This window comes from Peromyscus californicus, unplaced genomic scaffold (assembly GCF_007827085.1).
Source record: "Peromyscus californicus insignis strain IS unplaced genomic scaffold, ASM782708v3 Scaffold_18__1_contigs__length_77618521, whole genome shotgun sequence".
NCBI lineage: Eukaryota > Metazoa > Chordata > Mammalia > Rodentia > Cricetidae > Peromyscus > Peromyscus californicus.
This window is the reverse complement of record NW_026294480.1, coordinates 50,111,382-50,125,338: the sequence shown is the minus strand read 5'-3', so window position 1 is coordinate 50,125,338 and position 13,957 is coordinate 50,111,382. Positions and strand designations below refer to the sequence as shown.

The 13,957-nt window shown below is 42.2% G+C and overlaps 1 pseudogene; it reads left to right on the top strand.

Moving 5' to 3' along the window:
- The first annotated feature begins 11,622 nt into the window (after nt 1-11,622).
- Nucleotides 11,623-12,522, top strand: LOC128113586 (glyceraldehyde-3-phosphate dehydrogenase-like; annotated as a pseudogene).
- Nucleotides 12,523-13,957: the final 1,435 nt, after the last annotated feature.

Genomic DNA, 13,957 nt, shown 5'->3' with positions numbered 1-13,957 from the left:
CAGCAACACTAGACTCTTATGGACTTCTGCGGGCACTAAATGATAGACCCTTACCTTAGGACCTTTGCACATGCTGTCTGGGGCACACTTCCTTAGGTGTCCAAATGGCTCTGCCCCTCTCCAACAGAAGTCTTCCTACCTTCACAAGTTAAATTGTATGTCCTAAGGCTCCATGACATCCTACCTCATGAAAAACTTAATGTTCAAACACAGGCTCTGTAGAGGCTAGATAATTAGCTCAAAATGAGGTAAGGTCATTTGAACTAACTGATTGTCATGGCATTTACCAATATTCATAATATCATATATCTATTTATTTGTTCACAGACAAATTTCTCCATTAAAATGCTGTGCCTGGATACCAAAGCCTCTGTTTCATTCATTTCTGTATTTTAGAACATAGTATGGTCCCAGTGTATACTTATATATATATAAACATTTAGAAAATTATACAATTCCAAATTGGATGGTACTGATCATAGGTCTTAGTAATGATCAATCTCTGAGTTGTCACTATTAAACAATTGGATTTAGATAAAGGAGAGAGAAACATGGCTATCTCAAAGATGATACTTTAGAAAGATGAGGTTCATGCTGGGATTCAAAGGGCAGGTGGATTTTAAGTAAGAAAGAGGAAGAAGAAAATCTCCTCAGGTTGTTAAACATACAAATCAACAGGAGTCCCACCCCTGAGCTTTTGTCCCTCTACATAGTCTCTCAGCAGTTCAATTTGGGGTGTGTTGGGTTTGAAATGCCTGTGTAATACATTACCTTCTATTGGGAAATTTGAACTTGGAGCTTGACTTGAAGTCCAGAATTGGAAACCTCCATAGAAAGTTAACACTTGCCACAAACACTATCCAAGAGGTCAGACCTTCCTTAGACCTTGGCCTAAAACCCTACAGCTTTGGTGCATTCAGACAGAAGATGGCATTCACAATGAGAACCCACACATTCCATTTCAATCTCGACTGAGGAGCCACATTGCAAGAGTGGGTACATCCGAGCTCTTCACTGAGGTGTGCATACCCAGTCTCGCCCAGGAGGGGACCAGCAGATCTGTCTGACATGTCAGACAGTTCTGGTTTATTCCTATGCTCCAGCATAGTTATTAATCATGCCCCATTCACTCTCAAAATCACCCCAGTTCAAATGACAAATGAGTCAATTCATAATTCCCCAAATGACAAACTGCCCAAATAGCCAATTTCTTTAATGACCCATTCCCCCAAATGACCAATTTCCGTAATGTCATTATGTCCTTTAACTTGCCAGTTTAGTCAGTTTTTATTTTACTTTCATAACACCACTTTAAAAAGGTTTAAATGGTGGCTAGGGCGATAGTCCAGTCACTAAAGTGCTTTCCAAGCTAGCCTAAGGACCTGAGTTCAAACTTAAGCACTCACACCAAAAAAGCTAGAAGTGGTGGCATGCACTGGGGACACCAGTGCTGGGAGGCCGAACAGGCAGACTCCTGGAATTCACTGACAATCTACCCTATGTTGTCATCTCTAAGCCAGTAGAATCTGCTGTCTCAAAAAACAAGACATATAGATATATCTATATAGATATAGATATAGATATATATGGTTTTTATTTTAAAATTTTCTTTCCTTTTACATACTAGCCCCTGTTCCCCCTTCCCCCTTTTCTCCCACTCCCCCCACCTACCCCATCCCACCCCATCCCCTCCTCATAGAGGGTAAGGCCTCCCTTGGATAGTCAACACAGGCTGTCACACCATGTTGGGGCCAAACCTAACCCCTTCCCCCTGCATCAAGGCTGAGTAAGGCATCACACCATAGGGCATGGGGTCTAAAAAGCCAGATCATGTACCCAGAATAAGTCCTGGTCCCATTGCCAGGGGACCCACAAACACATCAAGCCACACAATTTTCATTCACATTCAGGGGGCCTAGTTTGGTCCCATGCAGGCTCCCCAGCTGTCAGTCCAGAGTCCATGAGCTCCCATTAGCTTGGGTCAGCTATTTCTGTGGTTTTCCCCATCATGATTCTGATCCCCCTTGCTCTTAAAACCCTTTCTTCCTCTCTTCAGCTGAACTCCAGGATCTTGGCCAAGTGCTTGGCTGTGGGTCTCTGCATCTGCTTTCATCAGTCACTGGATGTAGGCTCTATGATGACAATTAGGGTAGACACCAATCTAAGTGCAGGGGAAGGCTAGTTCAATCACCCTCTCCACCATTGCTATGAGTCTTAGCTGGGGACAGTCTTGTGAGTTCCTGGGGTCTTCCCTGGCTACAGCTTTCTCCCCATCCCCTTAATGGTACACTCTGTCAAGATACTTCTTTCATTGCTCTCCTTCCCGTCTCTTTCCCATGTTCCCACCTCCCATCCCCTCCCATCCCATCCCCTCTATTCCCCCCTCTCAGTTTACCCAGGAGATCTTAACCCTTTCCCCTTCTCAGGGCAATCCATGTGTGTCCCTCTTAGTGTCCTCCTCTTTACCTAGCTTCTCTGGGGTTGTGGATTGCAGCCTGGTTATCCTTTGCTTTGCATCTAACATTCACTTATGAGTGAGTACATACTGTGTTTTTCTTTCTGGGTCTGGGTTACCTCATTCAGGATGATTTTTTTCCTAGTTCCATCCATTTGCCTACAAATTTCATGATGTCATTGTTTTTTTACACCTGAGTAGTACTCCATTGTGTATATGTACCACATTTTCTTAATCCATTCTTCAGTTGACGGGCATCTAGGTTGTTTCCAGGTTCTGACTATTACAAATAGTGCTGCTATGAACATGGTTGAGCAAATGTCCTTGTGGGGTGGTTGAGCATCTTTTGGGTATATGCACAAGAGTGGTATTGCTGGGTACAAGATGTATACTTCTTAAGGAATAACATCCAAAGTTTCCCTCTAGTCTCCACACACACACACACACACACACACACACACACACACACACACACACACACACATATATATAGAAACTTTAAAAAACAAGCCAGGGCCTAGAGAAATGGTTTAGCAGTTTAGAGCACTGGCTTCTCTTCCAGAGGACCCCAAGTCAATCCCTAGCACCCACATAGCTAGGGGATCTGACACCCTCATACAGACATACATGCAAGCAAAACACCATTGCCCATGAAATAAAAATCAATTTTTAAAAAAGTCACCCAGCTCTCTAATGCTTGAGTTAGACACTTAAGCCTCAATCAATTCCCAGCCCTCCCGTGGCCCGATCCCTGCCACCTGAGGGCTGAACTGAGCTATTGGTGAAATTATTAAGGCCACTCCACGTAGTTAAAAGATTTATTTAACGGCGTAACTTACAAATTAAGGGATAGGTAGGTCGCGGGGTCTGGGGAAGGTGTATCGCAGTCCAGCGGTGTTCTCTGGAGCTCTGCTTGGCCCACCTCCACTGTCCAGGGTCCCGGAACAGAGCGAGAGTGCAGGCCCATCCATATCTCGGGTCTCCAGGCGCCTCTCTTGGCCCCGCCTTGTAGGCGTGACAGTTGCCGAACTCTCAATGGGGGTTAGAACTTTCCAGATCAAAGCTGGAATGGCTACCCACTACACTGAGCCCTGCATACCTTCTCCAGCAGTACCACCTACTCCCTCTACAGCTCCCAATCCCTGCTACCCAAAGACCATCCATAGAACCCACGAGCCATCCACAGACTTCCAAAAATATAGAAGATCGCAACTCAACAGAAAGTTTGCTACTGTGTCAGCAGTTACATCCAGCCCTAGCTGAACTGGGACTACTTCTATAACCCACTCATACATCAACACTGAGTGACTCTAAGATCGAACCCAAATACTATCTGGCTGGTCCAAAATGGGACAAATTGGTGTAGACATAAACAGAGATCCAAATGCCCAATCAACAAAAGGTGGGGCAGATACTCACAGAAAGAAACACCACCATTGGCCATCCTCTAGATGTGTAGGTCCCATCATATAAACACAGGCATGAATAACCAGAGTAATGTGTCTCATCCAGAAATTAGTACTCCTTTATTAATGTTCCCTGAGAAAAGCATCTCCCATGATGCACAAGACAATGAGTTCAAAATAGCCGTTATAACGGAACACAAAGAAGAAATGAAAAAGAATGCTGGAAGGAAGATCACAAAAGCATAAACAGTTGAATTAAATAAAGAAAAACTCAAGATATGAAAATAAGATTTAATTTTAAAAATTTATGAGAGTAACTGTGGAGGCTTGAAAGAGAATGACCCCCACAGGTTCGTGCATTTGCCTACTTGATCCCCAGTTGGTGGAACTATTGGGGAAAGATTAGGAAGTGTGACCTTGTTGGAGGAGGTGTGTCAAGGGAGGAGGGCAGTGAGGATTCAAAAGCCCACACCATTTCCAGTTAGCTTGCTTGCCCTATCTACCTATCTACCTATCTACCTATCTACCTATCTACCTATCTACCTATCTATCATCTATCTATCTATTTATCCTCTATCTATCTATTTATAATTTGTCTATCTATCATCTATCTATCATCTATCATCTATCATCTATCATCTGTCTATCGATCATCTATCTATCTATCATCTATCATCTATCTATCTATCATCTGTCTATCGATCATCTATCTATCTATCTATCTATCTATCTATCATCTATCTATCTATCTGCCTCACCTTGTGGATCAGATCTAAGCTCCTAGCTACTACTCTAGCTCCACACCTTCCTACTGCCATGATCCCTGCCATGATGGCCATGGACTCTAACCCTCTGGAACCATGAGCCCCCAAATTAAATGCTTTCTTTTATAAGTTGCCTTGGTCATGGTGTCTCTCCACAGCAACAGAAAGGTAACTAAGACAGTAACCGATAACTTTATGACTGGATTTTAGGCCCTCTCCACCAAATGGAACTCATATCTGGCACCATTAACAGGACCAAGAACCTATGACTAAGTAGGTCATTTTCCCTAAGGGAGAACCTACTACTCTTATTCTGCTAAATGAACATAATACTAAATCACCTCCTAAGTATTTATCTTTATACCCATAGATCAGTGCATCCCTCAGCCCACATAAGAGAAGCTTCTCTTTGTAGATGACCAACTAATGCAGAGACCCCCAACTGGTCAATGTGTAGATAATAACAGACTGCAGAGTGTTCATCCTTACATGGGATATCTGTATCAGATCATTTTCTCCCATGATTAAGGTACCAAGATTATAAGAGCCAGAGATAGTAGACTACAATGCAAAGATGTTTCCTGGACATGAAAAGTTGCACGCATATGCTCAAAGCAGCTGTGACTGAATGCACAAGACTGTGCAAGATGAAGCCGTACAAAGGCCAGCAGAGTTAGGAAGGAGGTCACAAAGTCCCACCCCTAGCTGAGTTGCTGTAGGCAGTTGATGGCTGCTGGGAAAAGGAGGTGTCGGGTTTTTTTAGAGAAGTAGCCCCTGAAAGGCTACTCACGCTCCAGTAGACAGCCCTACCCACACACATACTGGGGGCACTGACTAGACCAGTGGGTTCCAAAGCCAGAGCACATGAAATTGGGAGGGAAGAGTGGCAGGAGGAATTAGAAGAGAGGGAAAAGGGGACTGGTTTGATCAAAGTGCATTATATGCACATATGAAATTTTCAAACAATAAAACAATTACTAAAAAAAAAGTAAATAAAAATAAAATTTTTAGAAAAGAAATTTAAGCCTCTCGGTTTTTCTCTCTGTTGGTGCCTCAATTTCTCTGTCCTCTGCCTCCAATCATCCAGCAGTAACAGTGAGAAGCAGGGCACAGAAAAACTGAATGTGTTCTCATGAATATATTCTCCTCATGAATATACCATTTTATGAATATATTCTTTATAAATGGTGTCTTCTTGCATATATCCCTAAATGTGAAGAGTTAATATGGATGCATTTCCCTTATGAATGATAATAACAATAAAAATTATATCTCAAATATAATCTCCCTGTTTGAGTATGTACCTTTGTGAATATATTTTTGCCACAGTCCTCAGGACTCTCTCTCTCTCTCTCTGCCTCCCAGTTTCCCCTATTTCTTATCCCCCAGGCTAATAAACCTGACTAGAAAAAAGCTGCCAAAAAGCCCTCAAAATACTATTAAGAAATCAAAATGAAAACCAAAACTAAATGATACAGATGACACAAATTGGGAATGAGTCTTTCAATGAATTGGGCTACAAAATGAATCCACTCTCTGGGAATTGGCTTTCAACTAAGTGACATTTAGTAACCTTACCTATTGCCTTCCTAACCAGCTCGTTTAAAATGGGATTTCCATTACCTATTCACGACCCCCAACAACACCAAAACTCTCTAACCAATGGACTTGCTTCTTCCACAGTTTTATCAAAACCAAAAATACATATATTTGCTCATTACTGTCCACTGTTCCCATTTAGATTATCCACATGGGGACCAGGTCCTCTTGAGCTTTGTTCACCAGGTTTATTCGGCCCTATCACAATCCCCAAGAATGAGCAGATGGTCAATAAATATTTGTTCAATACATGGTCAAGAATGAATGAATGAATGAATGAATGACCTTCCAGGTTCAAAAAAAAAAACTGCATAGCAATCCCTACCTCAGTTCCGACTAACATCATTCCAAACTACACAACCTTTCCGCTGCAAAAATAAATAGAAGGTTAGCAAAAGAAAATTTAATAGGGTATAAAAGGAGGAGAATTTCAAGAAATAAGCAACTGTAAACCAATTTTTAATCAGATCGAACCTGTTTGAGCACCTCAAATCAGAATGCACTGAAGAAAATTTTATCCCAGATGTTACAACATTGCCCGTTTCTACAGCACTACTTGAGAGCAGATGGCATTGAGTCAGGATTTTACAAAGACTTTAATGGCTCTCCTGTCAGCCCTTGGGCCATCATTTGCATAGGAAGCAGATATTGCTGGACTGCCAATGGTGGCTGCCTATTACCCACTTGGACATGACCTCATCTTCATGTCTCCATTTTCCATTCTTACCACGTACAGTCATAACCTTCTGGGAAAATCTGTGCACAAAACATAAAATCAAAGCAACACCAGATCACTCTAAGCACGGTGTTAATTATGATTTGACTGACAAGCATCCTCATTCAAAATTCATCTCTAATCAGTCTAACACATTTGAGTGAGTGTGACGTGGCTTCCCTTTCACCCATTTAATATCTCAAGTTAAAAGTTTATAGCAGTTGCATCAGAGCAATTATATGAAGGGAAGCCATTTTTAAAGATACATATAATTTTATTGTGGATCTGCACTGATTATGAATTAGGTTTGTAGGCTCATCTCACCTCTAGAGACACTTACAATCATTATGGGAGCGACAAGAGACATTCCACAATGAAAGAATAACCTCGTCCCCATTTGGAAACAAATCATGTAATTCTAACAAGCATGTGAGCACTTTATTCACACTCAGACAATTTACCTGGGGCCTGGAGAAGGAGAATAAGTTCTTCGTTTATCTGCCATTTCCAATCACTGAAACCTAAACAGCACATTTCCTCAGGAAAGGCAGGAGACAAAGGGGCTATGGAGTGGTACATTCATTACTCATTCTGGGAGCAAGAGTTCGCCAGGCAGAGCGGGGATCTTAGAAGGTCCTGCTTTCTTCCTCTGCTCTCCAGACCTTCAGAATTCCCCAACCCTTCCAGGAACCATCATTTCTGCAGCTTTCAAAGATGTAATGGCCCAAGCCAAGCCCTTGAGCATTAGCCTATTTCTTCCTTTGATTCTAGAAGTCTAATTTACCGAGTGAGGGGAACAGATGAAATTACAAACATTTAAATGAAGTCTCCTATGCCGTAGCATTGCTGTTCAGACAATTGCTGATGTTTAGGTTGGATTTGGTTTGGGGCTTGTTTGTTTTTGAAACAGCATTTCTCTATATACCTTAGGTTGGCCTTAAACTCAGATCAATCCTCCTGCCTCATCCTCCAACACTTTCTAATCCTAAATGCTGGGATTACAAACAAGAGCCACTACATTCAATGAAATTCTATTTTGACAGTGTAGTTCAAAATCCAATTAAAATAAAACTCGAGAGATGATGCCATAGTTAAGAGTACTTGTGGCTCTTCCAAAGACCCAGGTTCAATTCTCAGCAACCACAGAGTGGCTCACAACATCTGGAACTACAATTTGAGGGAATTCAATGCCTTCTTCCGGTCTCCAAAAGGCACCAGGCACACATATGGTACAGAGACATATATGCAGGCAAAACACCTACACACATAAAATAAAAATGAGTAAATTTTTAAGAACATTAAAAATTGGCTAAGTATGTTTTAGAGAATTGAAGAATAAAATAGAATATATCTGTGTGTATTACTCATGATAATTTCTCTTTCAATTGTGTAAGTATATGTATATAGGATCAAATATAGAGACATTATTAGCTAACACATATATAATGCTTAATATTTGCCAGGGACTGCCAAGTACTTTCACACACATTAATGCATTCAGTCTCCATGATCATTCCATGAGGTAGAAATACTTTTACACCAGTTTTATAGTTGGAAGAACTGACACATGAAAAGCTTACTCAGTGTACCCAAGACTGTCCAGCCAGCAAACAGCAGAGAGAGGACTCATGTTCAGGCAGTCCAGGCTATACTCTATGCTCTTAATTACTGAAGTATCCTGTTTCCTAAATACATTTCTTACACTGGGTTTTATAGTTATGAAAAGTTTGGTGAATATAGATTTAAGGGGATTATGTATAATGTATATCCTATGTTAGTTCCAATATTCAAATATTCCAATAGTGGTCTCCACCAGACCGTATGAGATAATGTTTGACTCAAAAAATGTAGTCCCAATGTCAAATATTCTAGTGTCGCTAACAACACCACCCTTGCCTCCAACCATAAACTAGAGATTTCCAGCCTTGATCATCTGTCCCTGAAATGGTGTCACTTCTTACATGGGGTACTCTCAAACCCACAGCGCCAAGGTTAATAAAAAAAAATATGTGCTTATATTCTAGAAAAGCCATTACACCATTAGCAATGAAATCTAAAGCTTTTGAGAAACTTAGTCTTTGGAGGGGGTGGGGTAGCTATAGAATTACATCACGAAATAGCCATTGCAGAGTTTATTTTCCTTATCCTGGTTTACAAAGGACTGTGCTAACTACAAGGAGATCACATAATTCAATGAAAACATCCTTAACTTCCAGTCATGATGTCCAACGTTCACCATGCCATAGTTAGATAACCTGGGCAAATCATTTCTCAACAACAGCTTACATTAGTTGGGATTTCATGAGTTCACATTCATCGTTTTTAGGTCCAACAACCACTCTCTGAGGAAGGTACAGGGAACTATCAGAGAGACAAATACCACACGATTCTGCTCTCTACTTGCCTCCCTTCCTTCCTGTCCACAGACTTTCCTCTCCCCAACAAGGAGAAGCAACCATTTGAATCAGAGCACAGAGCAACCAATCATTGGTGAAAGGTGAGAACCATAACACGTCCCTCTTTCCCACCTATTCCCTCCAAGCGAGGCTTCTGAAACTCCTCCTTCCTTATTATGTATACCCTCCATCACACTGTGCATCCTCTCCACTCATTTCAGTTCCCTGTACAGCTCTGAGCTCCACCCCACCCCACCCCCACTTCTCTGGGCTGCATTGTTCCTAACAGATGAGTCTCCCTCCTCCTTCAGATGATTAAGCTAGAGACACCTCATCCAAACATAAACAGAGACATAGGAGCTGATCCCTTAGTTGATGTCCTACCACACTGCCCCTGACCCTGATCAAGCCCTAGCCAGTGGCTGAATGTGCAGGAATATAAGAGCACAACACCCTCCCCTCTGTTTAAACCAGTTCAGCAATGTCAATCTGCCCTCCAGCTCCTTACAAGACCAAGCCTGATGCATGCAGCTAGAACTACACCTTTGCTTGCCTTTTTCACCTTGCCTACGTTCTCCCTCTACTGCTGTGTGGGTTACCCTAAGGGCCTTTCCTTAATAAATCACTTGTAGCTGTCTCCTATCCCCCACATCTACCGCTGGAAGCCTGGCTTAAACTCTCACCCCCACCACACCCTCTATTGCAGGCCGAAACCTTTTGAAAAGACTGGCCTCATCAATTTTTCTCTCTAACATGTTTAGCACATTCCTCATATGCAGCTAGGTTGGGGCCAGGCCAGCTCCACACCTATGGTGGCCATCTTAAATCCAAAGATGGGAAGATAGGCACCTCGTGCAAGTCCTCTGGCCTCAGGTGGACTCTCGGCTTCTACCAGGGGCATTCTTTGTCAGAGCTGGTAATCACTGGTCAGCTATTGATACAGCAGGGCTTTGGTAGCCATTTAGATACCATTCTCAAAAGCCCTTTCTGCTAGAAAACTAAAAGGAAGGGTGGTAAATAGATATAGGTTTTTCTGGTTACCAGGCCCTATGACTATCATGGACACAACAAAGATCCATCTCACAGCTATCTATACTACAGGCTTTCAGACAAAGTCATCCCACCCATATAGCTTAAAAGCCAGAAGAGATCTTTTGAGTTTTGTCTCCTGATACTTAAATAAAGGTTTTAGCCTTAGGTTACTGTAACATATATCTGGGAGAAATCAATTAATAAAGAGGAAGATTTATCTTGGATCTCAGCTTTAGAAGTTTCAATAATCATTTGGCCTGTTGCTTTGGGGCCTAGATAAAGCAACACATCATAGTGGGGTATAGATGGAAGCCACAGCTCAGCATCCAGGAGACAAAGAAAGGGATAGGAAAGGGCTGTGTCCGAGATTTCCTTCAAGCGCATGCTCCTAGTAACGTGATTTCCTCTAAGTAGGCCCCACCTCTTCAAGTTCTAACATCTTCCAGTAGCATCGTGGTTTGGGGGCCATGCTCTTAACACATGGGTCCTTTGGCACATTTCAGATCTAAACTACAGCAGCAATGAAGCCCAAACCAGGCATTTCCCCAAGGTCACACTGCTCACAGTAAATCTTCCCATGAAGTCTCAGTCTGTTGACTTGGTGTAAGGGATGTTGACCAGCCTACAGGCAGAGAAGAGAAGTAGAGAGTTTACCGCTGTCATTTCAAATCTGGCCTCAGAGAGTCTCTGGTTATCTCCAGACTTATTGGTGGCAATTGATTGGTTTGAACTTCTTGATCTCCCACCTCTGAGACAAACGGTATGAAGAATAAGCTAATGTTCACCATGAGTCCGGAGGAAATCTAATCAATACAGTGAATTCCTTAAGAAGCTTTCTGTGTCATGCCACACTCACACCCAGACCTAGTCTCCTGTCTGCCACACCCGAAGCAATAGGTTCTTTTATTCTAATCTTAATAATTGATATGAACTCATATTGCACACTCAACTATGACTGCAAAGACTCATTTATAATGTTACCAAAAGATAATGAAATATGTAAATGAATCTTCATAAGTACATGTATATATTAAGCATACTTTTATATTAATTTGTGTTATTTATATATATATATATCAATTTCAATATATATTGAATTATCTCATAAAGAATAATTTAGCCAACAGTAAAGTTTAACTATAAGATATATGCATATCCATATATTTAAGAAATAGATTACAGGCTCTGTGCTCCTCCCCGATTCCAGAGACAGATGCATCTTCTCGTACAGTGGCAGCCTTGTCCCTGAGACATGATGGTGAGGATTGGAGTAAACAGATTTGGCCGTATTGGCCACCTGGTTACCAGGGCTTCTTTCATGTCTGGCAAAGTAGATGTATTTGCCATCAATGGCCCCTTCATTGACCTCAACTACATGGTCTACATGGTCTAGTATGACTCTACCCATGGCAAGTTCAACGGCACAGTCAAGGCTGAGAATGGGAAACTTGTCATCAGCAGGAAGGCCATCACCATCTTCTAGGAGTGAGATCCCACCAACATAAAATGGGGTGATGCTGGTGCTGAGTATGCTGTAGAGTCTATGGCATCTTCACCACCATGGAGAAGGCTGGGGCCCACTTGAAGGATGGGGTCAAAAGGGTCATCATTTCCGTCCCTTCTGCTGATGCCCGCATGTTTGTGATGGGAGTGAACCATGAGAAGTATGACAACTCACTCAAGATCCTCAGCAATGCTTCCTCTACCACCAATTGCTTAGCCTCCCTGGCCAAGGTCATCCATGACAACTTTGGCATTGTGGAAAGACTCATGATGACAGTCCATGCCATCACTTACACCCAGAAGACTGTGGGAAGCTGAGGTGTTATAGCCATGGGTTCACTGGCAAGTCCTTCTGTGTTCTTACCCACAATGTGTCCATTATGGATCTGACATGCTGCCTGGAGAAAGCTGCCAAGTATGATGACATCAAGAAGGTGGTGAAACAGTCAATGAAGGGCCCAATAAAGGGCATCCTGGGCTATGATGAGGACCAGGTTGTCTCCTGTGACTTTAACAGTGATGCACACTCTTCTACCTTTGATTCTGGGACTGGTATTGCTCTCAATGACAACTTTTAAAGCTCATTTCCTGGTATGACATTGAATATGGCTACAGCAACAGGGTGGTAGACTTCATGGCCTCCAAAGAGTAAGATGTCCTGGACCACCCACCCCAGTGAGAACACAAGAGCAAGAGAAAGGTCCTCAGCTGCTAAGGAGTCCCTGTCCTAACTCTGCCCCAACACTAAGCATCTCCCTCACAGCACCATCCCAGACCCCCAGAAGATATGGAGGGGCTCAGGGTCCCTACTCTCTTGAATACCATCAATAAAGTTCACTGCATGCCCCCCCAAAAAAAAAGAAAGAAAAGAAATTGATTGCATGCTAAATTTTTGAGGACTCACTTCATAAATACACTTTCCATTTCATTTTGCATACCTACTTACCAGCTTGCGCCCTCTAGCAGCAGGACAACTGAAATAGTTCAATGAGAAATGTCCACTGTGGGCTTCTGTATTTGAACACTTGAACCCCACTGCGCACCACTGTCTGGGAAAGTTGTGGAACCTGTAAGAGGTAGAGTCTGGAGATGGCTGAAGGCAGGCTTTGCCATGCTTTCCCTGCCTATTGCCGTGTATGCCTTCCCCACCATGACAGACTCCATCCTTCTGAGACCATAGGAAAAATAAACCTTTCTTGTGGATAAAAAAAAAAACAACCCACTAATGATGCTCTTTTGTTTTAAGTAAAAATGATGAATGGTTTTCCCAATTGAATTTTCCCTTCATTTGATTGTACTGTCACAGTAGTTTCTTTTCTGTTGCAGGGATAAAATCCCCTGGTAAAAAAGCAACTTAGGCAAGAAAGGTTTATTTTTCCTTCCTTGCTACCTTGGCATCTTAACTTAGAATGATTTTATAAACCGCATATACACGCCTAGCTATGTGTGCCCTAAGAGTTCATATCAGTGGTTAAGATTAGAATAAAAGAACCTGCCTCAGACAGATTACCAAGGTAGCCTGGATTATGTGATAAATGGTTGTCATTGAAACCACTGGACCTTGTGAATGTACTGCTATTCAGGACAGTGTAGAAAGACACAAATGTGTCTGTCTATGTTGCTGGCATATCACACTCACAGAAGGTTTACAAGTCACTTTTGAATTAGCAGGTCTAATAAGGTGCGCCATGGATGCCAGTGTTTAATCTAAGTTTTGTGAAGCTAATCCTTCAGTTCTCCTTTCTGAGAACACATCCATGAAGCTGAGAAAAACTCAGGAAAACGTTCATTTTTCATGTGCACCTTACTCTGCGCAGGTCTTCAAACATCAGGGCACTTGAGGAAGAAGGCAGTCAATAAGCTAACTAGCCACCAGGTAAAATCATGTCAGATGTAGTAAGCACCACTGAAGTGAGTGTTAAAGGTTGGAGGAAGAGGAAAGATAATGGGATGGGGAGATATTCATTTAAATGGAGTGTCTCAGAAGGCTTCTCTGAGAAGGGGACATGATTATAGGCACAAATCATGACCTTTTAAAATCTAAGATTGGTCTTGAGGCTAAAATTATGCCTCCTCCTGCCTTCCTG